We start from the raw sequence: 26,452 nt of genomic DNA, 5'->3' as shown, positions 1-26,452 counted from the left end.
GTACTGTAGTTGTGCAACCAGAGCCTGTTCTTAATGAAGGACAAAGATGATTTTAAAGGACCAGAATTCCGAAATCGAAGTAAAGTTAAACCTGATCTGTCCCTAACTAAGAAACGGCCAGGTACTTAAGTAAAATTTTTTTTGTGGACAATTGAGAAGGGTTAGTCACTGCTCATACTAATGTTGATAATACATGGGGGCCCTGATTTATTAGTGTTTGTAAGTAGAAAACCTTGTAAACTGCTCATAGCAATCAGTCATAGCTTGGCCTTTATTTATCAGACATTAAGAAATGAAAGATGTAACTGGTTGCTATAGATAGTTAACCTTATTTTTACACACTTTGACATATCTGGCCCAGATATGTTTGTTAGCAGCATATGTGCATCAATTGGCTTGGTATTCTAGTATTATAGTAAAATTGCTCAGTGTACAGTATTAGTTAATGTACTTACATTAGTTACTGACAGCAGCTCCCTGTGTACCTCAGAGCTAAAAATCAGACTGCCCTCCTCCAGACTGTGCTGCTCTGCCACAGATGGCTGACATGGAGCAGAATGTGACTATGCATGGTCACAGGGCAGCCAGCCTGGAGGAGGGGAGTGTGTTTTTAGTTCTATGAGGTACACAGGGAACTGCTGTCAGTAAGTGATGTATGAGTACAGTTACTAATACTATACCCTGAACAATTTTCTATAAAGTGGCCAATTTCTTTAATAAAGCGGTACAGTGCTCAGCTGAGTGCTGCTGCTTCTGTCATCATGAAAAACACTTAAGCCCTTTTTATATGGGCCAAGTAGGTCCCTATGAGTGCTGATCTGGTTGGTGCTGCACAGTGGGGTGATTATACTTATACTGAAATTTCATTTATTATACTGCTCTGATAGAAGGAAAGCTGAGCTGTCATTTATTGCTATGGGCGGTAAAAGAAACCTGCTATAAGACCTACTAGCTCCTTGTGCTTGCAAGCATGAATTTAATAATTGTATAGTTAAATAGATGTCATTGGACTTTTAGGCTATGTTCATACTACGTAAAACTACGGCTCTAGTTCTCGCCGCAGAACTACGGCCGTAGTTTTGCGGAGTGGGACATAGCTTTATTTTTAATGGGATCCCGGCCGGAGCGTACGCACATCGTATGCGCTCTGGCCGGGATCCCGTGCAGTGCCGGGAAAAAACTGAAGTCCGTTTTCTGCGGCCGTAATTCAGTGAATTCCAGCCGCAGAAAGACCTGTCAGTTCACTGTGTGCTATGGGAAGCTCTGATGCAGGCGCACGCTGATGCGCCCGCATCTGAGCTCCGTGGGCCGGAAAGATCACCCGACCGGTACTTAAGTACCGGCCGGGATTATCCGGGCAAGAACGGCCGTTCCGTGACCTGGCCGAGGTCCGGAACGGCCAGTTGTTCACATAGTGTGAACATAGCCTTAAACTGTTTCCTCCTTCCCTTTTTTTTTCCTTGTAGAAGAAGGACTCCATGGGATTGTAACGTGCACAGCTTGTGGACAACAAGTCAATCACTTTCAGAAAGACTCCATTTACAGGCATCCTGCTCTCAAAGTCCTCATTTGTAAGGTACACATGCTTTTTCATCCAAAGACCATCAAAATGAAGGGACTGCTGTGCTTGTTTGAATATTAAAGTGTTCCCTGTTTGTCTGTCCCTGGTACTTAATACTCAGTACCCCATCACCTTTGCTTTTTAAATAAAATAAAAAAAAGTTTTAGCTGACAGTGTTTGATTATAAGGCTGGGTTTACACTTCATTATAGAATAGATCGCAGAACCAGTGGACACGAATAGCTTATTCCTTCGGTCCTTGTACTGTACAAGTCCTTGTACAGTATTTTACATGAGTGAATAGGACAAAAAAGGTTTTGTAAAATAAATTTCCTGTGACTTCTTCAAACATACTTGGAATATCCAGTAAACCCAGTGGTAACAATATATGGGGTTAGTAAGGAAGAAGTTTGATATTATTTGAAAAAGGTAGGGTGGAAAAAGTGCGAGTCTTAGGACCATATTTTGTTAAAATGGTACCATCAATTTTCACTGTCACATTAAGGGTTTTAATGAAATCTTGTTCACTATCTCTAAATCACCCAAATGCCAGCATACAACAGAGCCAAGAACTATACCTATTCCTTTCATAAAATAAAAAAATCAGAGCTTTCTGTACTGAACCATGTCTGACTTTTTTTGTCCCTCCCCCTTTTTTTCTCTTTTTCTCTTTTTTACCTCAGAGTTGCTATAAATATTATATGAGTGATGACATCAATCGTGATGCTGATGGAATGGATGAACAATGTCGGTGAGTTGCAGCCTTGATTATTGTTTAAGGCTATGTTCACAAGCTGTAAAAGAAAAAAAATATGGCTGTAATTTTGAGGTAAAATACAGCTGCATTTTCAATCTAATTGGTTACGTAGGTCTAGGTAATTAACATACACATTAATTACAACCAGCTTTTGCAAAATACGGCCATTTTTCTTCCGTTTACACAGTTTTATTTTCATTCAAAATTAGGGTTGTATTTAACTTTTATTTATGGTGTGTGAACCTAGCCTAAAGAAGCAGTGAATGATTCCACCCCCCCTTTTATATAGAGCAGCATAGGCTATCATTGGAGAATAATGTAGAGCCTCTTGTTTGTGCTTTAAAATTTTTAAGAACTAGCCATCAGATAAGAGATATATTTTTTTATTCTCCCTATCGGCTATCCGCCCATTTGTACAGTGCTGAGCGTGATATAGAACCTTTTCTTTAAATAAGTTAATTGTGGTAGAAACAAAGTTGTAGCAATTAATGACAAATTAGACTTTTTCAGTGTTGTTTCTGTTATGACTGCAAAGTATAATCTATGTATATCTGTATTTTTTTTATATTTAGTTGGTGTGCTGAAGGAGGAAATCTGATCTGCTGTGATTTTTTGCCACAATGCCTTCTGCAAAAATGCATCCTCCGAAATCTTGTCGAAGAGAATTGTCTCTTATTATGGATGAAGAGAGCAAATGGCATTGTTACATTTGCCAGCCTGAACCTCTGTTGGACTTGGTAGCTGCATGTGACAGTGTGTTTGAAAACCTGGAACAGTTGGTTACAGCAGAATAAGAAGAAAATGAAAGTAGAAAATGATAAGAGTAAGCTTTATGACCAAAACTCTGAAAACTCTAAGTTGTAACGGACAGGACAAACAAATGGATAATCCACATTCTTGTGCAATACATATTCTTTCAAAGCATTGATGGTTCCAAAAGAAATTTTAAAAAAGACTAAAAGAATAATTGAGACAACAACAAATTTAAACTCTAGTTTTGTAAACTTTCTTAAGCAAGAGTCTGAAAATGTAGATGCAACCGCAGTGCTAGAATTCGCCAGTTAAAGGCATTTAAATCCGTTTTAGGGGACCTTAAAAAAGCACATCAAGCGTTGGAAGAAAGTTTGATCCAAAGAGATGACTTCTGATTTGGGTAAAACTCCAAAGAAGAACAAAGATGTTAGTGAGAATAGGCAGCCAAAAGACAAACAGAATGATAAAAACTAGTGAGTCTCGGAAAGATTCTAGCCTGCACGAAAATGAGAAAGTTAAAAATTGCAGCAATCTAAAGCATGTGAAATCTGAAAACAATAAAAGAGTGGAAAAAGAGGTTAATTCAGGTCACACTCGAAATGGAGGGCAAGTTGATATTTCAGATGAAAGTGTTGAGCAAAAGGAGGGTAATGGTGATGTTTTGGTTTTTGCTGAGGTCCCAGAAGATGCTTACATGGAGACAGAAGGTGGTGATGATCAGTTGGAATGAAACTACAGTTTCAAAGAAAAGCGAGAATTGTGCAGTGACAAGGTGTTGGATGTCAGTGAACATCTGCAACGAGGATTCTCATGTTGAAGGCGAGTCTGATTTTGAAGACAAAGAAAAATCTGAGAAAAATAGAGACAAGTTGAAAAAGTCAACTGAAAAGCCAAAGCGTAGCATAAGTGACAGAAAAAAAGAAATACAGATAAAAGCAAGAAAGAGCAAGCAGTCTAGTGCAGAGTCTGAAAATGATGCTGACAAGACTGCTTCTAATAGCACATCCTCCAGACTAGCAAGGTCTCGTTCCCCTCTGAAGAAATCAAAAAGGATCAGTCGTTTGAGCCCCATGCTGCTGAAGCACTTGACATGGACATTGTTTCAGTACCTTCTTCAGTGCCAGAAGATATATTTGACAGTCTGGATGCCTCACTTGAAGCCCAAAATGCTTTGAATGATTCTGGCTTAAAAACACCAACTAAGAAAGGGGTAAGGAACCAAAGTCAGCTGTTAAAAAAGAGCTCATTCTGAAACTGACTCCTGTTTCTCTTTCGAAGTCTCCATCTAAGAAAAGGGAGTCGGGTGACTCCACAAAAGTTGAGGCTTCTGAAGATGGATCTGATGCTGAAAAAGCAATGAGCCCCAGTTATGTTTCTGGTAATGAGCACTCATCTGAGAATGATTCCAAGTTAAGAAAGTCTCCTCGTGTGAAAACCACACCTAGGAGACGCAAGGCTGACACAGTGACCTCATCCAATACAGAAGAGGAAAGTAATGACACAGACAAGGAGAAAAAAAGAAAAAACAGCCTTCTAAAAAAAGTGAGACAAAACATGCATCTTCAGCCTCTGAGAAGAGTTCAAAAAGAAAACCCAATAAAGAAAAATTAGATTCTAACAGCCATGAAAGTGGGTCGGATTCTGAGGAGGTACCTGAAGTTCTTAAGAAAGCTGCTTGATGAGCAACTCCTCCTCTGAACATGAGAGCTGCAGCGAAGTCAAGAAATCTGTGAAAAAAGTAAGAAGAGAGTCTAAAACATGATGGAAAACGCAAAAGAAAGAGTTCAAGTTCTGGTCCAGAAGCTGTTAAGGTGACCAGAAACTCGACTGCAAAAAAACGGCGATCAAACCACTCAGGACTCCTCAAACTATGACTCTGAACTAGAAAAGAAAATGAAAAAAAGCAGGAAACCTCAAGGCTGCTAAGAAGGGCAAAAAGAAAAACCGTAAAGAGTGAGGAAGAGAGCGGACCATCTACAGAGGAAACTGAAAGCAAGAAACTCCAGAAGAGTAAAAGTAGGCGCACGGCATTAAAGAAAAAACTTCTACTCATCTTCTGACTTGTCTGAAGACAGTCACAATAATATAAGTCACAATTCTGATGATGGCAGCGAAGATGAGCAGAAGATTAAGCCAATAGTGGAAAATGAAGTCATATCAGCAGTTGGATTCGCTCAGTCTTCAGGTATGCATTTGAGTTGTAATGTTTACAGAATTCCTCAGAAACGCTTATTTTTCTTAATGCCTTTACCTTTCCTTCTCCTTTTTTGTTACTAGTTATTTGGTTCAGGCATTGCTTCTTATTGGTTCCTTTTGCTCCATATTGGAGCCATATTAACAAGGGTAGTTACAAACTACCATTATTAGGAATTTCTGCACTTCTGTTACCATAGTCCAAACAGAAAATATCACTATCAGTTTTCCAGATTAGGTTAATGTAATGCTCTTTTTCCGTAATTAGCATGTATATAGAATGGGGTTGATCCACTGTAAAGAGATTAGGTTAACCGTGTTTGGAAGTCCATAGCAGTGGCATCAGACCCACAGGCTGCCTGCAGATACATTACCGGTTCTTACTCTGGCTTGCTGCACGGGCTCCCCGCTTAGACAATCAGTAGCTGTGGCTGGGCAATGCACTGATTGGCTGAGCGGGACATCAGGATACTGGGAGCCCCTGAAGAAGGCCGGAGCGTAGACTGGTAATGCATTCCACCAGGCCACCGCAGGTTAAGGGGGTTGGCATTTACATACTAGGAGTGGGATGACAATTCCGCTGTGAGTATGTAATCCAAATGGAATGACATTAAGGGATTAGCAGCGGATTTCGCTGCAAATTCTCAGTGTGAAATCCACTGCGTATTCGTTATGCATGAAGTCACCCTTATAATTCTTACGATTGGAATTAATTTTCAAAAGTATGTTCTGAAGGATTTCTGTTTTCTTGCTCTTTTCATTGGGGACACATGCACATTGGATATAGGCTGGTGTCACTAGGAGGTGACACTAAGCTAGCTCCTCCTATCAGCCGATATTACCCTATGTGAGCTCATGCACACTGAGCAAAAGACGAGGAACTTCTGCTTGAAGATTTCTGCTTGAAATTCCTCCTCTATTCTTCTCTGAGTAGAATAGGAGCTGAATTTGAGTGGAATGCAAGCAGAATTCAAGCAGAATTTTTAGCAGGAATTCAAGCCCCATTGACATCTATAGGATTCCTCTAGCAGAGTCTGCCAAAAGAAGTAACCTGTTACTACTTTGGGCGGAAAGCAGATCTGTGGCAGAAAGTTCTGCAGTGTGAACAACAGAGCGGAAATCCCATTGAACACAATGAGACATTGCCATGTTCATTCTTTTAGGGGAGGAATTTCAAGCAGAATTTAAGAGCAGATTCCTCTTTAATTCCTCGTCTTTTGCTCAGTGTGCATGAGCCCCAAGGCAGTAAGCGTAAGTAAGAGTTGTAGCTTCGAGTGTCCATAGGAGGCAAGCACTCCTGTAGATTTTTTTGCTGCTTCTTTTGTTTCAGTTTGTTTCCATTCTCACCTTTTGGGCTCATGCTCACTAAGCACGAAGAATTGAAGAGTAATCTGCTCTTAACCCTTAGACGACCCAGGGCGTATAGTTACGCCATGGAAGTCTGTCCCCAGGCGACCTAGGGCGTAACTATACGTCCTGGGTGCTTCTCCAGCTATGAAGCGCGCTCCGGAGCGGAGCGCGCTTCATAGGAGGTGGGGGCTGGCTGCAATCAGCAGTAGGCACGTCACCGTTCATGACACGCTGCAGCGATCGCGCTGCCGCGTGTCATTAACTCCTTAAAGTCCCCTGTCACTTACTGACCGTTGAAACGGACCGCCGGAGGTCTCTTACCTGCCTCCGTGCGGTCCGATCGGCGATCTGCTACACTGAGCCTGCACAGGCAGGCTCAATGAGCAGACTGCCGATAACACTGATCAATGCTATGCCTATGCATGGCAATCATCAGTGTAGAAATCAAAGTACTGTATGTAAAAGTCCCCCCAAAGGGACTTCAAATGTGTAAAAAAAAAAAAAGTTAAAAACACTATTACACTACCCCAAAGCCCCTCCCCCAATAAAAATTGAAACCACCCCCCTATCCCATTATATAAATAAAACATAAAAATACATAAATAAACATATAATATACCGTAGCGTGCGTAATTGTCCAATCTATTAAAATATAATAAGCGTCATTGTGAACGGCGTAGACGAAAAGAGGGAAAAAAAGTGCGCGGATTACCGATTTGATGATATATATATATATATATATATATATATATATATATATATATATATATATATATATATATATATTTAATAAAAAGTGATCAAAACGTCCGATCTTCACAAATATGGTATTAATAAAGACTAGAGATCATGGCGGAAAAAATGACACCCCATACAGCTCCGTAGGTAAAAAATAAAACAGTTATAAGCGTCACAATAGGCCCATTGTATTAATAATTAATTGCAAAAAAAAGATTTCATTAAAAAAAAAATATGTAACAGAGAATCTGTGTAAACCTGCATATGGTTATTTTCGGACTGACCTATAGAATAACGGTATCATGTCGCTTTTACCATATAGTGCATTACGTAAACACAGGAATCCCCAAACGTTACCATTTTGCATTCTTTTTACTATTTCACCTATTTATATCTTCATAAATAATATATTTGGGATTCCGTCATACATGTTATGGTAGAATGAAAGACTCCATTACAAAGTACAACTATTCCTGTAAAAAACAAGCTCTTACATGGCTTGTAGATAAAAAACTGAAAGTGCTAGAGCTCTTAGAAGGGGAGGAGGGAAAAACTAAAACACTAAGATCAAAATTGCACGGTCCACTGGGTCATTTTGGGCCTGGTCCTCAAAGGTTTAACCCTTAGGGGACACAGCCAGTTTTCATTTTTGGGTTTTCGTTTTCCCTCCTCGTGTATAAAAGCCATAGCGCCCTGCATTTTTCCCCTAGAGACCCAAATGAGCCCTTATTTTTGTTGCAACTAATTGTACTTTGCTATGGCAGATGTAATTTTAGCCTAAAAATGTGCAGGGAAACAGAGAAAAAAATATATGTGTGGTGAAATGAAAAAAAAATTTTTTTTTTTTTTATTTGGGGGGGGTTGTTTTTTACTATGTTCGCCCTGGGGTAAAAACTGACTCGTTATATATGTTCCTTAAGTGTTACGATTACAAACGATATGTAAACATGTATAACTTTTATTTGATTTGATGGCTTGTAAAAAATTAAAACCTTTTAAAGAAAATATATTGTTCCTAAAAATCGCTCCATTCCCAGGCTATAGCGCTTTTATCCTTTGGTCTATGGGTCTGTGTGAGGTGTCATTTTTTGCGCCATGATGTGATCTTTCGATCGGTACCTTGTTGCGCATATATGACTTTTTGATCGCTTTTTATTACAATTGTTTCTGGATTTGATGGATCAAAAATGCGCAATTTTGCACTTTGGGTTTTTTTTGTGCTGACGCCGTTTACCGTGTGAGATCAGGAATGTGATTAATGAATAGTTCGGGCGATTACGCACGCGGCGATAAGCCAAACATGTTTGTTTATTAATTAATTTATTTATTTTTATTTATAAATGGGGAAAGGGGGGTGATTCAGACTTTTTTTATAGGGAGGGGGCTTTGTGTTATTAAAAATACTTTTTCTTTTACTTTCACATATACTAGAAGCCCCCTGGGGGACTTCTAGTATATGCACTCTGATCCTCTATAAGATCCATGCAGTATAGTTATACTGCATGAATCCATGAGATCGGTGTTCTATTACTTTTGGCTGCTGCAGCCAAAAGCAATAGAATCGAGGGGATCAGCGCCATTACGGAGCAGACCCCGGCCCGGGATGGATGCGGGGATCGCCCCCCGCAATCGCGCCGCAGGGGGCGTGATCCCCCCACTAGACCACCAGGGATGCATATCAGCAAGTATTAGAAGCAGCTGTCAACTTTGACAGATGCTTCTAAGTACTAATTAGCGGGACGGCGATCGGACCGTGCCCGCTAATTAGCCGCGATCCGGGCTACATGCGGCACCCGGGATCGCGGCCAGTTCAGGGGGGGTCGCCGCGCGACCCCCTTTGAACTCATAGCGGCACGAGGACGTTCAAAAAAGTCCTGGTGCAGCTATGGGTTTAAAGAGTCACTGTCTTTTTTTTGCAGAAACAATAGTCAGGCAATTTTACTTGTAATTGGGTTTATTAGCCAATATGCCATATCGCATTTAAAAAGCATTTCCCAGCCCCACCTCCCTCCTCTTTTCCATCCACTGCATAAAAATCAGGAAATTGTGACTTGTTGCATCAGACATACCCAGTCTGTTCTAGGGAGAGGGAGGGGGAAGGAGGGAGTTAGCAGACAACAGAAAGCAGATAACAGAGGATTACAGAGGCTGGGTGAAGGCGTAATTAGAGCGTGAGTATTTGTAGATTAACTCTTTGGTGTCCTGTTTTTTCGTCTTTTATTTAGCTCTCTCCATAGGAGACAATGAAGAGAGGGGGAGAGCTCCAAAAACTGCTTTTTCATGATAAAAATGCATTTTTCGGCTAAATAAAACCTAATTACAAAGTTTCTTAAAATCGCCCTGGACTATTGATTTCTGCAAAAAAAAATTCACGACAGTGTCACTTATAATTTCTGCTAGAAATTTCCCCCATAAAATAGGTACAGAGCAGTGTCCCATTGTGTTTAATGGGATTTCCGCTCTGTTGTTCACACTGCAGAATTTTTCTGCCACTGATCCGCCTCCCGCCCATAGGCCCCGTTCACACTGAGCAAGATTGTCGGGATTCAGCGGAATCTTGCTCAGTGTCCTGCTTTGAGTAAATCCCCGACCTGATCACTTTTCTCTCACTGGGTTTTCCTCTCCTCTGCTTATCCTACAAACGTGCTATGGCTCAGCGGAAAAAATAGGCAGAGTATGGGTAGTCTCAACCTTTACTGTAACTTTCCTACAACCTGCCACTCCCTGCAGTGATTTTGCTCCCCTTTTTCAGTGCATTTTGCTATAGCTTAGGGCTGGGCGATCTTGGCCTAAATCAATATCGCGTCATATTGTAGCAAAATGTTATAGCGTTTATCGTATTGTAGCCGCGGGGTAATGATAAATTGAACGATGATTATGACAACACCCCTTTTAAAAGCCACACCCCTTTTGAAAACCCCATTTTCCGATGATAATACAAACGTGAATTATTCCATATAACAGCGTGCAGCGAACTTCACAAGAAATACACATGTATTGGCGTCTCCTATGTCATTTTCAAGGGCAGTTGAAAATGGCATAGGAGACGCCGAAACGTCGTATATTACTGTGAAGTTCGCTGCACGTTGTTATATGGAATAAATTCATGTTTGCATACCATCGAAGAGCTGAAGAGTATTTTTTACCAGCTGATGATCCAAGGTCTGGATCGACTGCTGGCACCAACAGTTCGTTTAGTGTGCTGCCAATCTGTTTGCTCTATCTATCTCCTGTCTGTTGTCTATCTATCTATCCATCCAGTGTGTAGATAGAAGAGAGAGAGGAGACAGATGGATAGACTCCTATCTTATCTCTATCTCTCTCTATCTAATATCTACACCCAGTCACTCTGTTACATGCTGCTCTAACCCTTCACACCCTTCCCCCCTCCTTCCCCGCACATACAGTGGCTGCAGGGGTCAGGAGTGGGTCGGCTCCCCATCCCCCCATCCCACCCCCCCCCCCCCCCGGACACCACTCTCCTCCGCACAGGAATCCTCGTCGCCTGTCACTCAGTATGGGTGTAGCACATATATCTGCCGGCAGCGTCCCAGGCAGAGCATTACACTTGGCTGCTTCCAGCACTGACAAAGATAAGTCGCCGGGGATTCCTGTGCGGAACAGGTGCTGGTGTCCAGTGGAGCGAGGATGTGCCGACCTATAGCTGACCACCTGCAGCCACTGTATGTGCGGAAGAGGGGGGCAGGGCACACCGTGCAGCTTCCAGAGAAGCTAGGAGAAGTGAGTGAGCCGCCCGACAGCAGCGCTGAGCACACATGGAGGGAGCTGATGCTTGGATGCAGCCCGTCACATCTCCAGCATTCCTCTTTACCGGCCCGCAGCAGGATCTTCCGTCCCTTGCTCGGCACCAGTATATGTGCCACTGGCTGCGATCAGGGTTGAATCGGAGGATCAGCTTTCTGGCCCCCACCCCTCTCCTCCTCACCAGACTCTCGGCGCCCCGCGCTCATGTGATTGTAGCAGGTATAAATGTGAGGGTGCAGACAGCAGAATAGTTTACCCAGGCCAGGAGCAGGGACGTGAGACAAATTAACTGAGGAGAGCAGAACATGCGACGGCGGGTGGGGTGGGGTGAAATACGCAGATACTGTCCTGGCAGAGTTGAGGTCGGTTAACGACGCCAGTGACAGTATCTGTATTTTTGCGTTATACCGCCCAGCCCCTACTTAGTCCTCTTTTGCTCCTCTTGTCAGACTCCTGGGAAAATCTTCTAGTGTAGCAGTGGCTGTGGCCACCTATTTTGCAGCTTTCACTGCAGCGCCAAATTCCCCTGCAGACAACCAAATCCCCTGTGTTCTGCCTGCCTAGCACCAAACCAGCTTTTTGCACATAATGCCTGGGGATATCCCAGATCTACTCGTCCTCCATGGTAGACAACACATTATTGGTGCAGTATACTTTTCCTCTTCAGGTTTCTGTTCCTGACCCTAATTCCCGCTGAGAACACTTTTCTCCTTTCACCATCAAAAATGGTAAACCAGGGTGTCCCTTTCTCACAAGGAATTTTAGGATACCATCTTCAAAAAAAGGAAGCATCCGGACAGGCGCTTTTCTCGTGACAAGCTCCTGGATCCATGTATCCTTTCTACTGTGCGCCATTGAAAAAATAGTTTAAAGTGTAACTGTCATGTTTTTTTATTGCAGAAATCAGTAGTATAAGCGATTTTAAGAAACTCTGTAATAGGTTTCATCAGCCAAAAAGGCCTCCTTCTGTACTCAAGAAGCAATCTCCCAGCCTCCCCCCCTAACTCCTTATCTGTGCATTATCAGGCAAACACGTCTTCATTACAGAGAAGCCAGTGAAGACGGGCTCTGCTCTCTCCATTCTATCCTTATGGAGGGGGGAGGGGCTGAGGGAGATGAGAAAGCAGGAAGAGGTGACATGAAGGTCCGTTTCTAGACTGTCTGGGCACCTAAAACGCTAAATTCAGGTGTCAGAAAGGTCAGTGCTTATCTATGAACTTACTGAGAGAAGATTTCAGGGTGTAGTGCTGTGCAGGACTGCTCCATGCTCAGTCATTTCTAACAGCCCCTCCCCTCTCCATAGCCACATAATGGAGACAGAAATCCTGCTTCTTGTGATGTGAGGGAGGAGGCTGGGAGATTGCTTTTTCAGTACAGAAGGAAACTCTTTTAGTACATAAAACCTATTACAGAGTTTCTTAAAATCGCTTGTACTATTGATATTTAATGTTTTCAGAAAAATGACCCTGAAATGACAGTTACGCTTTAAGGCCCTTTCGTTGGATTTCCTCTATTTTCCGTTTGTCCAAAACGCTGCGTTGCTGAAATTCTGTTCTTCAGACTCCTCCTCCAAAGTCTTGCCCCCCCACGGCCCTTCCAGACGAACGTTTCCTTTTCTTTTATTTATCCAACACCTCACAGGCACCTCGACTTAAGTTTCAGCAACAACCGAGGAACAAGCCCTTCTTCAAGCCCTGCACCTTGTGGCACCCTTACGAACAGACTACTAAGCAGGGCTCCTCTAATAATTTTTCCACATGAAGGCAAAATTCTCCTCTTCAGGATGAATGGCTCACCCCACATATGGTGCATCTTGGTGCTGGAAGTAGTTTCTTTTAGCTATTCCAGAGTTCTTAGCCCTTCCATCTTCTCAATTTTTCCTTCTCCAAAATCCTGGCCTGCCATCAGGAAGGTTTGCAGCCTTGTCCTGCCATTCTCCCTTCCTTTTTTTTCATGAGGACAATGTTTTTCTCCGCCCAGTCCCCACCTGATGGTACTATCACGCTTTCATCTCACTGAGTACGTTATCTTGTTTTCTTTCTGCCTGTCTCCGTCTCCACACTCCCTCCACAAGCTTGGGTGTCATCCAGGCTCTTTGGACTTGCCCATTTCAATTCTTTAACTTGCTGGTCAGATGTCCTGTTCATCATTCCAAAGGCTTGCACAAGGTTCTAGCAGCCTCCAATACCACTATTGCTTGCCAAAGGTGAGGCTTGCCAAGGGCAGGGCACTCCCCAACTGTGTTTTCGCTCTTTCCACCAAAGAAATTAGTATTACTTGGGCCATGTGGAATTTTTTTTTTTTTTTTTGTGTACTCTCTGTAAAATCCTTGTCTTGTCTTGTTCATTGGGGGACACTGCACCCTACCAAAGATTTTTACTATGGTTGTTCAGCTTGTTCTCTGCATCAAGGGAAATTTGAATCTGGACTCCACTTGGTTTTGGGGTTATTTTCTATTTTTCTATACATTTTTTTTTATATATGTTCTGATGTGCATGTTTCTTTTATTGCTTATGTGCACAAACTAGGACTGCTTACTGCCTGTTGGGAGGTTAAGGCTAGTAGGAGGAGCTAGCACTTCTTTTTTTTTAATGTGCTTAGTGTCACCTCCTAGTGGCACCAGCCTATACTCACTGTGCCTGTGCTCCCCAATAAACATTGACAAGAAAAGGATTTCAGGGTGAGTACCGTACTCCCAAGATCCATTTCTTTGCTGCTTAGGCAGGCTACTATGATATTTTTGGTTGGTCCATCAATATGTTTGCTAACGTAGTACAATTAATAGTATCAGGGTGCTCCATTGATGTTTTAATTTCTTGTTGCAATGTTCTTTGCAGTCTGCTGAAAGCAGTCAGCAGAGGGGGTATAGCCTAAGGGTACTACTACACAGAGCGATTTTTAATGATTAACGACTAACGATAAACAATCCGAAACAAGATTATCGTTAACCTGAAATCGTTCACCATATTACACAGAACAATAGTTTAGTTACGATCGTTACTATGATCGTTGATTCCTTCTGATCCCAGCAAAACTATGAACAATGTGCAATTACACATAGATTAGTGAACAAATGCGGAACCTGAGTGAATGAATGTGGAATTACGGTGAGCGATTAATGATAATTTTAGGTTCAGATTTAGATCAACGACATACGAAAGATTTTCCGATTGTTGCTTAAACATACACAGAAGGATTGTTTAAATTTGAACGTTATAACGATTTTTGGAACGATAATCGTCTCGTGTATTAGGGCCCTAAGGTTAGGTTCACACACCCCTGTAACCCAACCCCCCTTCCCCCACGCTCATTGTTTGTTTCTATTGCATTGAGATAAACTTAAACCTTAAAATTACTTTGTTGTGTTCTCAAATTAGCTGTTTTTTTGTTTTTATTTTTATGTATTTATATAACTTTTCTATTTCAGGCGATGAAGCAGGAACTAAATCTGGTACTCGTGATGTGGAGGATGAGGATGAAGATGATGACGATGATCCAGAGAATAGGTATGATTCCAACCATACGGACTTAAAAAAGATTATAACACACCCTAAGCGTGGGTCCAAAGCAAAGCAACGGAAGAGCAAGCAGGTTGTACAAACCCGGACTTCCTGCCTTTTAAAGACTCGATCCAAGTCTGATCGCAAGTTTGACCGAGTGGCCAGCAAAGCAAGGCCAAAAACCAGAAAACCAATGAAAAAATAAATCTATAAAGTGTTCACACACCTTGCATAGGGTGTGTTATAAATACACAGCAACATACTGTTTGTGTTCATATTTTTCCTTGGAAAACTGTTTTAGTTGAAGGCAATGACTTGAAGGATTGTATCTGTTTTAGGTCACACGTGTTCATCAGTTACTCAAACTTTACCTTTCTTTTGGAATGTTGAAGGCTGAGTGGGGCACTTGGTCCATTGTTTTCTTTACCTTCACTTAGTTCCCCTTTAAAACTATCTGCAGGTTAGATAATTCTGACCTGCCGATAGCTCCCTAGTGCACACGGGCACTGAGGATGTCTGTTATCTTCATCCTCAATGCCATTCCTTTGCTGTTTGTTCTGAAAACTTTGGTCCGGAAGGGAGGATAGGAGCAACTCTGAGCACCAGGCCTGTCCCCTCCATTGATAATGATTAGGGGAGCATGGCTGCTGCTGCCAGCCTGCCCCTTCTAATGATTATTAATGGAGGGTGTCTGCTGGAGGGGGCGGTTCAGGGCTCCTAATGCTCCTATCGGGCCAAAGATTTCAAAACAAACAGCACGGGCATGGAGCTGAAAATGAAGGTTACAGATACACCTTTATCCTCAATGCCTCGTGTGCACTAGGGAGCTGTCGGCAGGTTAGATTAATTAAACCTGCTAAAAGTTGGAATTTCTTTTAATATTGCTACTTCACATCCGTCCCGTCCTTAAAATCACATTAACTTCATAAAAATCAACCCACGCTGCCATTTTACTTAATGCCCATGCATGGTCCAGATAATTGCTGTACCGATTAAAAGGGCAATATTTGTCATGCAAGTTTGAGGTATTGAGGGTTTTTCTTTTTTAACATGTTAGTGTAAAATACATAGCATAGGGTGAAGCTATGTTTTAGTTGTTGTTTTAGGACCCACTAATTTGCTTTTTACTATGTTTACAAGACTTTTATAAGCCTTTGTTGACGCCTTCAGCTGTAAAGGGCATGCAGACTTGTGCAACTGTAACACATCAATAATGACAATAAAGATGTTGCAGGTTTCCACATAGGATTGATTACAAATATTCTTCAGTTTTTTTTGTTTGTGGTTCTTTTGTCTACAGGAGCAGTCTACACATGGTTTGTCTGTAGTCTGTATACACAGACACACAGCTTTGCATAGAAGCTTTAGATACAAACCAGGATATTTTTAATAAGGACCACTTTTACGTTGTGTGCGTGCTAGTGTTTTTATTTTTATTTTGATACTTTAGTTGTACAGGTTTGCATATCCTTTAACTTATAAGCCATAGAATAAGAGGGCCTTTCTAGTAGTTAAAGGGCTTATAATTGGAAGGGCCTATCCTCCTTCTTCCATTTAAGACTGAAAAACGTTATAGTCCTGAGATGAGACCAAGCTGAAAGTGAACCCTGGGGAGTGAGGAAAGATAATACATTTTCTGCACCCTGAATAACAGTTCATTGTAGGCTGGCTTAAAAAAACACAGAAATATAATCCTTTACACTCCAGAACCACCACCCTTCTGGTGTCCCCTTTTGGAAGCACTGCAATGACTTTTCTACATCATACATGTAATGCAGCCATCAATCGTTGACCTCAGGGGTCTCTTCCTGAAATGTATGGCAAGCGTCTGCTAAAAGGATGTCATTACAGCATCTCTGTTGGGGTACACCCTGTTGGTGCTGTGATGGCATTAGGCAAAGGATTTTTTGTGTAAGTCCAAGCCTGCAGTCACTTTAACTATCAGAAAACCTCTTTTACTTCTCCTCCTGGCATTTCTGTGATAAGCTCCCTGAAGCTATGGATCTATAATGCTGCTAGTGGGATTGTGGAATTGCAGCTTTTGTGTGTGTTGGGTAAATCACTTGTGAATAATACAGATAATCCCACAAGCAATGTAAAGCTCACTAGAAGAGTGTGGGGGAAGAGACCACTTACACCCAGCATTCTAGAGGGCCTAGGAGACAAAACAGGGTTCAGCTATGCAGTATTTCATCTCTCTCCTTATATAATGGTAACCTTTTTGGGGTTTCAGGTAAACTAGTGCTGTAAATTTGTACTGTGGTATATTTCCAGTCCCCCTAACTACAGCACTGGGGTTCTCCACTGGTGTTGGTAATGTCATAGTGCTCAGCACTAACAGAAGATTGCAGCCTGATCTAAAATAAAGCAGAATAAGAGCAGACACGTGCCTGTACCCATTGATGGTCATAGCTGCGTCATGTAAACAAATCTACCTGGGATGTTTAAAATTTTTAAAAAAAGTCCATCCCTAGTTTAGGATGGCTGCATTGCTTGTGGAAATCATTTTTTAGCCAGTTTCATTTTTCCTTCCTCAAATGGTTTTCTGCCATTCATCTTAGAAAGGGAGGAGTAATCCTTACAGCACCCTTCATGCCAGGACTTACATACTTGAAAATGATAAATAGGATTGGACCCCTGCCTTAGAGTCCATTTGCACAGAATATCTTGACAGATTATCTGCCAAAGATTTATAGCCAAAGCCAGGAACAGACTATAAACAGATACCAGGTTATAAAGGAAAGCCTGAGATTTCTCCCTTTTTTCAAATTCATTCCTGGCTTTGGCTTCAAATCTTTGGCAGATAATCCGTCAGATAATCTTTGTGTAAATGGACCCTTACTCATGGTTGCTCACACCCACATTTTATTCTTTAGCCAGATACCAATAGTTTTAAAGACCTATAAACTATTTACAAAATGAATGCAAGTTAACTGGAAGACCCTTTTAAAGATGCAAGTGCTTTTGAGGTGTACTAAAGAATAAAGCATGAATTTAGATTATACTGGGTTTTATAGATGGTGGTTTAGCCCAGTTATATAGCGCTGATAGTTACATGTACTTATATTCAGTGTTCTACAAGAAGTTTAGCTTTGGGATCTGCTATAACAAATGTTAATATCCTCCTACAAGCCACTATAGTACCTTTCACACTGCAGCCTTAAAACTTCTGCAGATGTTGAAATTCTGGTTTCTGCGGAGACGTCCCAGGTGTTGATGAGTTGCGTGCATGAGCCCTGTTCCAAAGTAGTAGGGCTCTTGCATAGAAAACAGAGTCCTGGGATTTTCCTGGGCTGAAGTGCACGCAGATGTTCCAAAAGCTGCAGTGCTTCTGGTATGCTATAAAATGTGGCTTTTAGCCCTCGAAGCATAAAACAAATATGGTACAAAAGACTGTGACCTGAATGTTCCTCACAATCTATTTGCTGCTTTCCTGTGTTTGAATACGATTTTACGAATAATATTTATTGTTCAGTTCTTTTGGTCAGTTGATGGCTAATCACTCTGTACAATGTAGCTTGAGAATTGACATTACTGAGTAATTGTCAGGAGCATGTTGCTTCAGTGACATTACAATTGTCTGCTGCTATATTTTGAAAGAAAAAAATATATAATTAATACAATATAAAGACATGAATTTCTTACATTCTGTGTCTGAGTCTGCTTTTTCTACAGCATTTCCCTTAGCAGCAGAAGTGTAATTGCTGAATGATACCTTCTGTTTATTGTGCACAATTGCTGAAAATGCTGGCTTTTTGGTTTTTGTTTCTATAAACTTGCAGTTCTGTTTAGATTGATTTTACATTATGGGAGCATAGCACTGCCGAGTCACACTAGAGTATTAACAGAGTGTTTCTTTTACATGGGACTATACAAGCCATCTCATTTTCTATCTGGGTTTTGAACAAGTCATGTTTTTAAAGTGCAGAGATAATTTAGGCCTTTCCTTAAAGGGCCCAAGATATGTTACTTGTAATGAAATTCAGGGTCCTTGTTACTTAAAAATGACAATCGCACATTAACACATCAACTTTTTTTTAATACCCACATGCACCCAGTATAGTAGAGGATATGTGATCTTGGTGCTTACTGAATCTTTAAACTTTAAGAGATTAGTGCTAGCAAAATGAAAGCTTATGTTAACAGCTTAAAGATTCCTTTGGCACACTTAACAGCATGTACCCTTTGATAGTGATAGCAAGTATTGTTAAACCACTTATGAACCTCCGTAAAAGCCAATTTTAGGGCTCTTTTATCAGTCATTCAACATGGCCCATGTATTGTTGAATAACATATCCATAGCCTATGTCTTGATAAATCCTAAAGTCAATGTCCTGACAACATACTGTATACTGTATAAAGATACCCCTCTACCCTGCACTTTTGTAAATGTAAATCTGTGAGGTGTCACTTGCAGATTTTACATATTCTACTGTATATTCGCGCGCAGCAGCAGTAAAGCACCAGGTTCTTGTACATCCATGTAAAACACTAAATGTTTGGATGTCTGATAGTCAGTGATCAAGCAAACTATACTAAACTAGTCTATGGAGGAAAAACTGACTGAAACACCCATGGTACTGGACATTATGGCTTGGTTGTTCCTATGTACCAATGAAACATCCTCTAATCCCAGTAATTTGGTTGATGGTGCAGTGCTAAGTTACCTCATATATCTGATTTATACAACATTTTATTCTGGGGGTTGTTTAAAGTGATTTCAGCAATTCTAATAAGGTTAATGGTGTATAAATGCATTTTGCTTTTATGCCTGCAATAAATTTTTTGAAACTTCCTTGTCCATGCATTTACTTTTTCGTTTTTCTTGGGAGGGGCCAATGGGATTAATGTACTTGTTAGGTTTGTTTTTTTGTTTGCGTTCATATTCATCTCTTTATTTTTTAGATAATCCGTTAAACTACCCAGCTGTAAAAGTCTTGTGTTTTTTTCTAAAACAGCAACGAATAAGTTGATTCTTAGACATGACTATTAGTGCATCCCAAGAATCTTGAATTTGATGCATTTGATGCCCACATATGAATAAGTCATCTGATCTTTTGATCCACCTAAAATATTATGGAGAATCTTGAGTGTAACAACTTGTTGCCTTCCCACTTATAAAAAAAAAAAATATATATATATATATATATATATATATATATATATATACACACACACACACACACACACACACACACACACACACACACACACACACACACACAGTAGTGGCACTCACCAGTGTAAATTGCAGCGCAGGCTCCTTTATTTTAATAATGCATGGACATATCAAGGGCGGACGCAGGTTACAAGCTTGTTTCACGCTACTGCCCTTCAACAGGCCCCTCCCCCAGGCTATTTCATCCCTGTATAAGTACTCAAACAAACATGACATGACAAACGTGATCATTTTATTAAAAACCACTAAAAACAATAGTAGCAATCATTTATAGTGTTCATAGCAAGAATCTTCGGTCCACCATTCAGACCTCTGTCCTTCAGCTTCAGTTCGTAGAATCTATTTGGTCTCGGCTTTAAGCAGTGCACTGTCTATCCTGTCCAACATAAGGTAACACCCTTTGTATGCCGGCAAACTTTGATGTATCCCCATTATGTACTTCTCTTATGCACTGGATAAATCGCGGGGCACCAGTGCCTGTTTATATTAAATGAAAAAGTTCTCTTATCCTTATAATATATATATAGTGCTCGTTTTGTTTGCCCCACAGAAAATCTACCACATTCACAGAAAATTGCATAGACCACATGATCTGGTTTTACGGGCCAAAATTAAAACAAAAAAAAAAAAACTCATTTACACATATTTGTACCCCATTAAAGGAAATATATAACTGTAGATCACTGGCTCAAGACTTATAGTTGCCGGTAGATGATAGCTGAAAACTGAAGCTATTGGGAGATATGTAGAAGCAGGTGAGGATTGCACTCTCTTAATGTAGTTGCACGCAGAGCACAACATCTAAAGCACATAAAATATGGTTTGGCCCTAGATGCAGCCATTCCGCAATCCCAGGAGTGTAGGTCCAACAGCGTCCTGGGTCAGACCAGTCAGGAAGGCTGTGCAGAGTAGAAGGGGGAGTCCAAAGTCACACAGCTTCTAGAGTGGAGACTTCAGGTGCAGGGAGGCCGCAGCAGACATGAGATGGTTTAAATCCTTGAAAGAAAGAAATCATTAAAAGGATTTATGCCATCTCATGTCAGCTGTGGCCTCCCTGCGCCTGAAGTCTCCGCTCCAGAAGCTGTGTGACTTTGGTCTCCACCTTCTACTCTGCACTGCCTTCCTTAATAGCTGCCAATGTCTCAGACACCCATATGGAGTAGGTATGTGCTCCTGTTAACAAGGCATGATCAGGTATTAACAATACTGTTCCTACATACTTCTCTAGTTTATCCATACAGTGTCTAACAGTGGTAAAGTTTGAGATGATTGTAGAAATGTGTAGGCTAAACTGTAATATATGATATTTTGATTACAGTAAGAAGTATAAAATATCAGCTTTGCAAACTATTTTACCAGTGAAGAAAGATAGTAAAAGCTACAAATTGCATGTAAGAAATAGCACCCCCTTGGAAGTTCAGGCAGAACAGTCCAGACTAAAGGCATATAGGGGGAGATTTATCAAACGTGTGTAAAGTAGAACAGGCTCAGTTGCCCCTAGCAACCAGTCGAATCTTTTCACAGATTGGAATCTGGTTGGTAGGGGAAACTGAACCAATTCTACTTAACCCCATGTTTGATAAACGTCCCTCATAGTGACTATAGCGAAATAGTCACATCCACTGACTGCCCGTGAACAATGAGGCTTCAAATCACAATTCTGTTTCCAAATGCTACTAGTAGATAAAAAAAAATAACTTTTTAGCTTTTTTTTTTTTTTTTTTTTGTAATAACATCATGTCTGAAAGTGAAACAATAATTTCAATTGACTTATATGGATTTTTTGCCTTTTCTATCACTAGGTTATTCATTACCCTCCCCCCTCCCCTTGTTACCCCTCTTCAAATGCTATCTGCTTTCACTATGCTCAGCTGCAGTGTGCCTCTCTGCTTCCCCCTATACACTATTTAAAGTCATCCTCCATTCCAAGATCTTGGTTGTAACAGGTGCTGGTCAAGACGTGCTGAATGCATTCATTACGTTTATTTCCTAACTGGCTTTTAAGTTTGAACGCTTTAAAAAGAAGCCAGTACGGCTTTGAAGAGCGATGTGTTAAAAAAAAAAGTAACATTTTACTTGCCTATGAATGCGTACAGCTGGTCTTAACCAGTGCCCATTACACCTATGATCTTGGATAGAAGGTTTAGATTCGGTCATGTTTGGTCCCTTGCGGTATCCAAAGGAGTGGTAGCCACTCCTATGGATATTGCTCAGGATCAAACATGACTCCTCGTGACTCTCACCAGCTCACACACAGTTTGGAGTGTTGTACCTCTTTGGTTGCATTCTTTTGGCGCACACAGGGGTGAAGTTTTCTACTCCATGGAATGCTGTCTTGAGTGTGTGGGTGTTTTTTTTTTTTTTTTATCCATATAAACTTCTGCTGTAGACAGCTTTTTCATGATAATGAACAGATAAGGGAGAAGGGGTGGGGGAGTTGGGAAAGCAGCCTTGTGAGTACAGAAGGAAGCTTTTTGCCTAGTAAAACTTGTTAAAGACTTTTTATGTCTGATTTCTGCAAAATAAAAAAAGACAGTTACATGTATAGAAAGTACATCAAGGTAATCCCAAATGGTCTAATCCTTTCTATTGCAGAAAAAAGTGAGACATCACTGAGACAGGGGAATGGAATAAGAGGATGCTCTGCAAAGAGGCCGCTTGGATTTATAGATTTAAATAGCAGAATCCCCATGGTCTTAATGAATTCCAGAGCTACACATGTTTTCTTTGGAAATGGTGTGGTCTATCCTTAGCCTCTTTTTAGGATAAGTAAGAGCTGCTTTTTTTCTCCCTAATGATTCCAGTACCCATCTACTGGATCAAAGATGGTCTGCAACAAAATTAAGGAAGGACACATGCAATTCTTTTGAACTTTTATCTAGCGATGAGGAAACTTACAGTAAGTTTGGGTTACCCATAGGCTGCATCCATCTTCTCTAGCCACCAGGAGTCGACAGCAGAATTTTTGGGAGTTTGCGAACCATAACTTACTGTAAGCTCGTTCATCTCTTTACTTTTATCATCAAGTTCTGGACTTATACATTATGTAGTCTAGTTGCTGTTTTGCATTCCTCATCAGGGGCATCTGCAAGATTATTTCCTTTGAAGATAAACTATTCATTGTAAAGTCATTTGACAATAGGTCAGAAAATGACCTATTGTATAAATGATTTTATGTTAAGCATATTTTTAAAGAAATTTTGGTGACATTTTCTTCTAATTTTCCATATTATCTATGTTATAAAACTGAGATCTTCTTTTTATTCTCCCCACTGGGGTTAAAACCAAGCTGAAAGTTCCTGTTGTGTCTGTGGTGGTAAGAGGAGGTTGCTGTAAAGTGATCTGTACTGCATTGCAGTCACATGTGACACCAGTAGATAGAGGAGACAATATCAACTCCCTGTGGAATTACCTCTTCAAAGGTCACAGGGCACACTCAGTGATGTTTAACATTCATCTCAAGGGGACAGTCTGTCTGTTATCGTTTGTGTCAGAGGCTTGCTATAAAGCATGTTACCAAATGCTATTAACGGCTCAGGCAAGATGGCAGCCCCCATAACAATTTACAAAAGGTGAAATAAAATTACAATCAGTAATTATAAACAGATTACAATAAAAGAACAGAATAAAAGATAAGAATACAAGATAATCTCTAGGTGACACTTTCCCTTTAGGCTGAAATCTCACATGGCAGTTTGTTTTTTGGAAAACTGACACTGCCTTTTGTGCCAAAACCAGGAGAGGATCCAACAGAAAAGAGAAGTAAAAGTCCTCTCTTTATATCTTACATCCCATTTGAATCCACTTCTTGTTTTGGCACAAAAATGTCAGTGTCCGTTTTCTAAAAGAACTGCTGTGTGTGTGTTTCCAGCTTTAAAGCACAGCAGTGATATGTAAGGCTTTCCTTAGTCACTTGGACCATGTTCACACAACGTATGTTTTGCATAAATCAGTCATTGTTGCAATTTGCAACAATAGCCGTGATTTATACAAACATAAATTCTATTTAAATCAATAGAAAACCGTCCGGATCGTATACACATAGTATACGCTCTGGCCAGGATTCCATCCGGCTGCATGAAAAACTCCGGCCACACGCTCCATTGTGTGCAATGGTGAATTGGGTTGCGGGCGCACATGGGTTTGCCTGCATCCCAAATCAACATAAATGAAGATCATCCAGCTGGTACTGCAGTACCGGTCGGGATGATCTCTGACAACAGGCGTTCTGTGACCCGGCTGGGTAACAGGCTGGTGTTATATGCCATGTGAACATGGCCTGAGACTGGGACAGAATCCTCATTATGATTATATTATATTAGACTCATATTAGATTACTATTACAAACACATGTCAGTGTTGCTTATAGTAATATGGACGCCAGGTTTCCTTTTTCAGGGCAGGATACTACTACAACTACCAGGGACACAACCTGATGTTAGAGGGGAATAGATCAGAAGGAATAGGGAATAGATCAGAAGGAATGTTGAGAGAAGTAGCTGATTTATTCTGTCAGACATATCAGAATCGCTTTAAAAGTAAAACATACAAAAGTCCCCCAACATATAAAACACTAAACAGAACACATACAGAACTCCAAAACTGCCGTTATTAATAATCATGATCATTATAACAGCGGCTGTAACTTTACCTTGTTGGAACATGACTTTACAGTACTTTTTTGGGGTAGATGGGGGGGGGGGGGGGGAATCAAATCAAATTTAGAAGTTCTGGTATTGAGGATTTTTAATCCTCCTCCCAAGTATTTTCTGGGTGCATTTTATCAGGTAACTTTCACACATGAAAATGACCTATTTGAATACATTTTTTATGTTCATTTATTATTATTTATTCACGTGGAACAGCATATTTAAATAAAAGGAGAAGTCCGGTGAAAATTTTTAATGAAGTATTGTATTGCCCCCCAAAAGTTATACAAATCACCAATATACACTTATTGCGGGTAATGCTTATAAAGTGTTTTTTCCCCTGCACTTACTGCATCAAGGCTTCACTTCCTGGATAAATGGTGATGTCACGACCCGACTTCCAGAGCTGTGTGGCTGTGGCTGCTGGAGAGGATGGCGACAGAGGGACACTGAGGGACACAAGGCACTGAAGGGACATTGAGCATCCCTCTGCCATCATCCTCTCCAGCAGCCACAGCCCGCACAGCTCTGGGAGCCTGATCGTGACATCACCATTTTATCCAGGAAGTGAAGTCTTGATGCAGTAGTAGGTGCAGGGAAAAAAGCACTTTATGTGCATTTCCCATAATAAGTGTGTATTGATGATTTGTATAACTTTTGGGGGGCAATACAATACTTTAATGAAAAATTTCAATTCTAATGTTTTGAATCTTCTTCCATTAGGCAAGTGACCTAGCCATCCTTGTCCTTTTAGCTGCTGGGTCAGGCCTTTTTCTCCGCCGTGCTCCCTCCACAGCAAGTTCGTATTTTAATATCTGAATGATCCCAGAGTCTCACTATCTATATTGTAAAATAATCCTGAAACTTGCAGTTTTCGTGGATATTACTAGGTCTAAGGGCCCCATTACACAAACAGATTCATCTGACAGATTTTTGCAGACAAAGCTAGAAACGGACTATAAATAGAGAACTGGTCATAAAGGAAAGACTGGATTTCTCCTAATTTCAAATCCATTCCTGTCTTTTGGCTGTAAAAATCTGTCAGATCTGTTGGTGTAATAGGGGCCCTAAAACTAAGCTGATACTTCCTGTTCTACTTGTGGTGATAAGAGAAGGCTGCTGTAGAGTGATCTGTACAGCATGAGGCCTTATTCCCGTGTTCTGTACTTGGTCCATAAATACGGATGATGTGCTATGCAATTGAGTTCGGAGCTTTTGCCATAATCATTGGACTATGCACGGACCGTGTATTATTCCCTTTCATTTCCAAATAATTATGTAATTTCTCATTGGGAAAGAAATGTGATTTATAAAATGTAAAAAGATGTACCGTAGTTTGTTTCTTTATGATTAAGGTTAGAGATAGCACGGAGGGCCTGCATTATCATGAGATAATCCTATAATATTACATCCTGCATTAACATAAAACTGATCTGCTACTGTTTGTATAGTTTTCCATATTAGGCCAGGTTCTCTCTTCAGTCTATTACTACCCCTGGAGAGAGGGAGAGAGATTGGGGTGTTACACTCAATAGGCTTGTCATAAAGATCAGTGTGCCCTTCTATCACTACTTATAAATGATGCTGAATAATGTGCACAATTCACCACTAGAGTAGTTGGTGTTAGAATAGATTATAGGAAAGGGCCTGTTGTATACAATTGATCATTACCTATAACATGTGCGAATGTTTGTCAGTAGTTTTTCTAATTGAGCAAGAGAATTTCTGTCTGCTGGCTATGATCCCAGTCATTCTAAATTAGTATATATTGGTCCACAAAATTTGTTTTTCTTTATTTGTGACCTCTTTGTGGGACACTGGTTATGTATTGTAACTTATTAAACTTTACAACCCATTTGTTAAAACTTTTACAGGATTGCTAAGAAAATGCTTTTGGAGGAAATAAAAGCCAATTTATCATCGGATGATGAAGTATCTTCCGATGATGAGCCTGATGAAAGCAAAAAGAAAAAATCCAAATCTGAAAAAGTAGAGGATGAGGATAATG

At 40.7% G+C, this 26,452-nt stretch overlaps 1 pseudogene; it reads left to right on the top strand.

The window, feature by feature from the left end:
* Positions 1 to 26,452, top strand: LOC138775489 (transcriptional regulator ATRX-like; annotated as a pseudogene).

Source organism: Dendropsophus ebraccatus, unplaced genomic scaffold, assembly GCF_027789765.1.
Source record: "Dendropsophus ebraccatus isolate aDenEbr1 unplaced genomic scaffold, aDenEbr1.pat pat_scaffold_1654_ctg1, whole genome shotgun sequence".
NCBI classification, from domain to species: domain Eukaryota; kingdom Metazoa; phylum Chordata; class Amphibia; order Anura; family Hylidae; genus Dendropsophus; species Dendropsophus ebraccatus.
The sequence above is the reverse complement of the archived record's forward strand: the minus strand, read 5'-3'. Positions and strand labels throughout refer to the sequence as shown.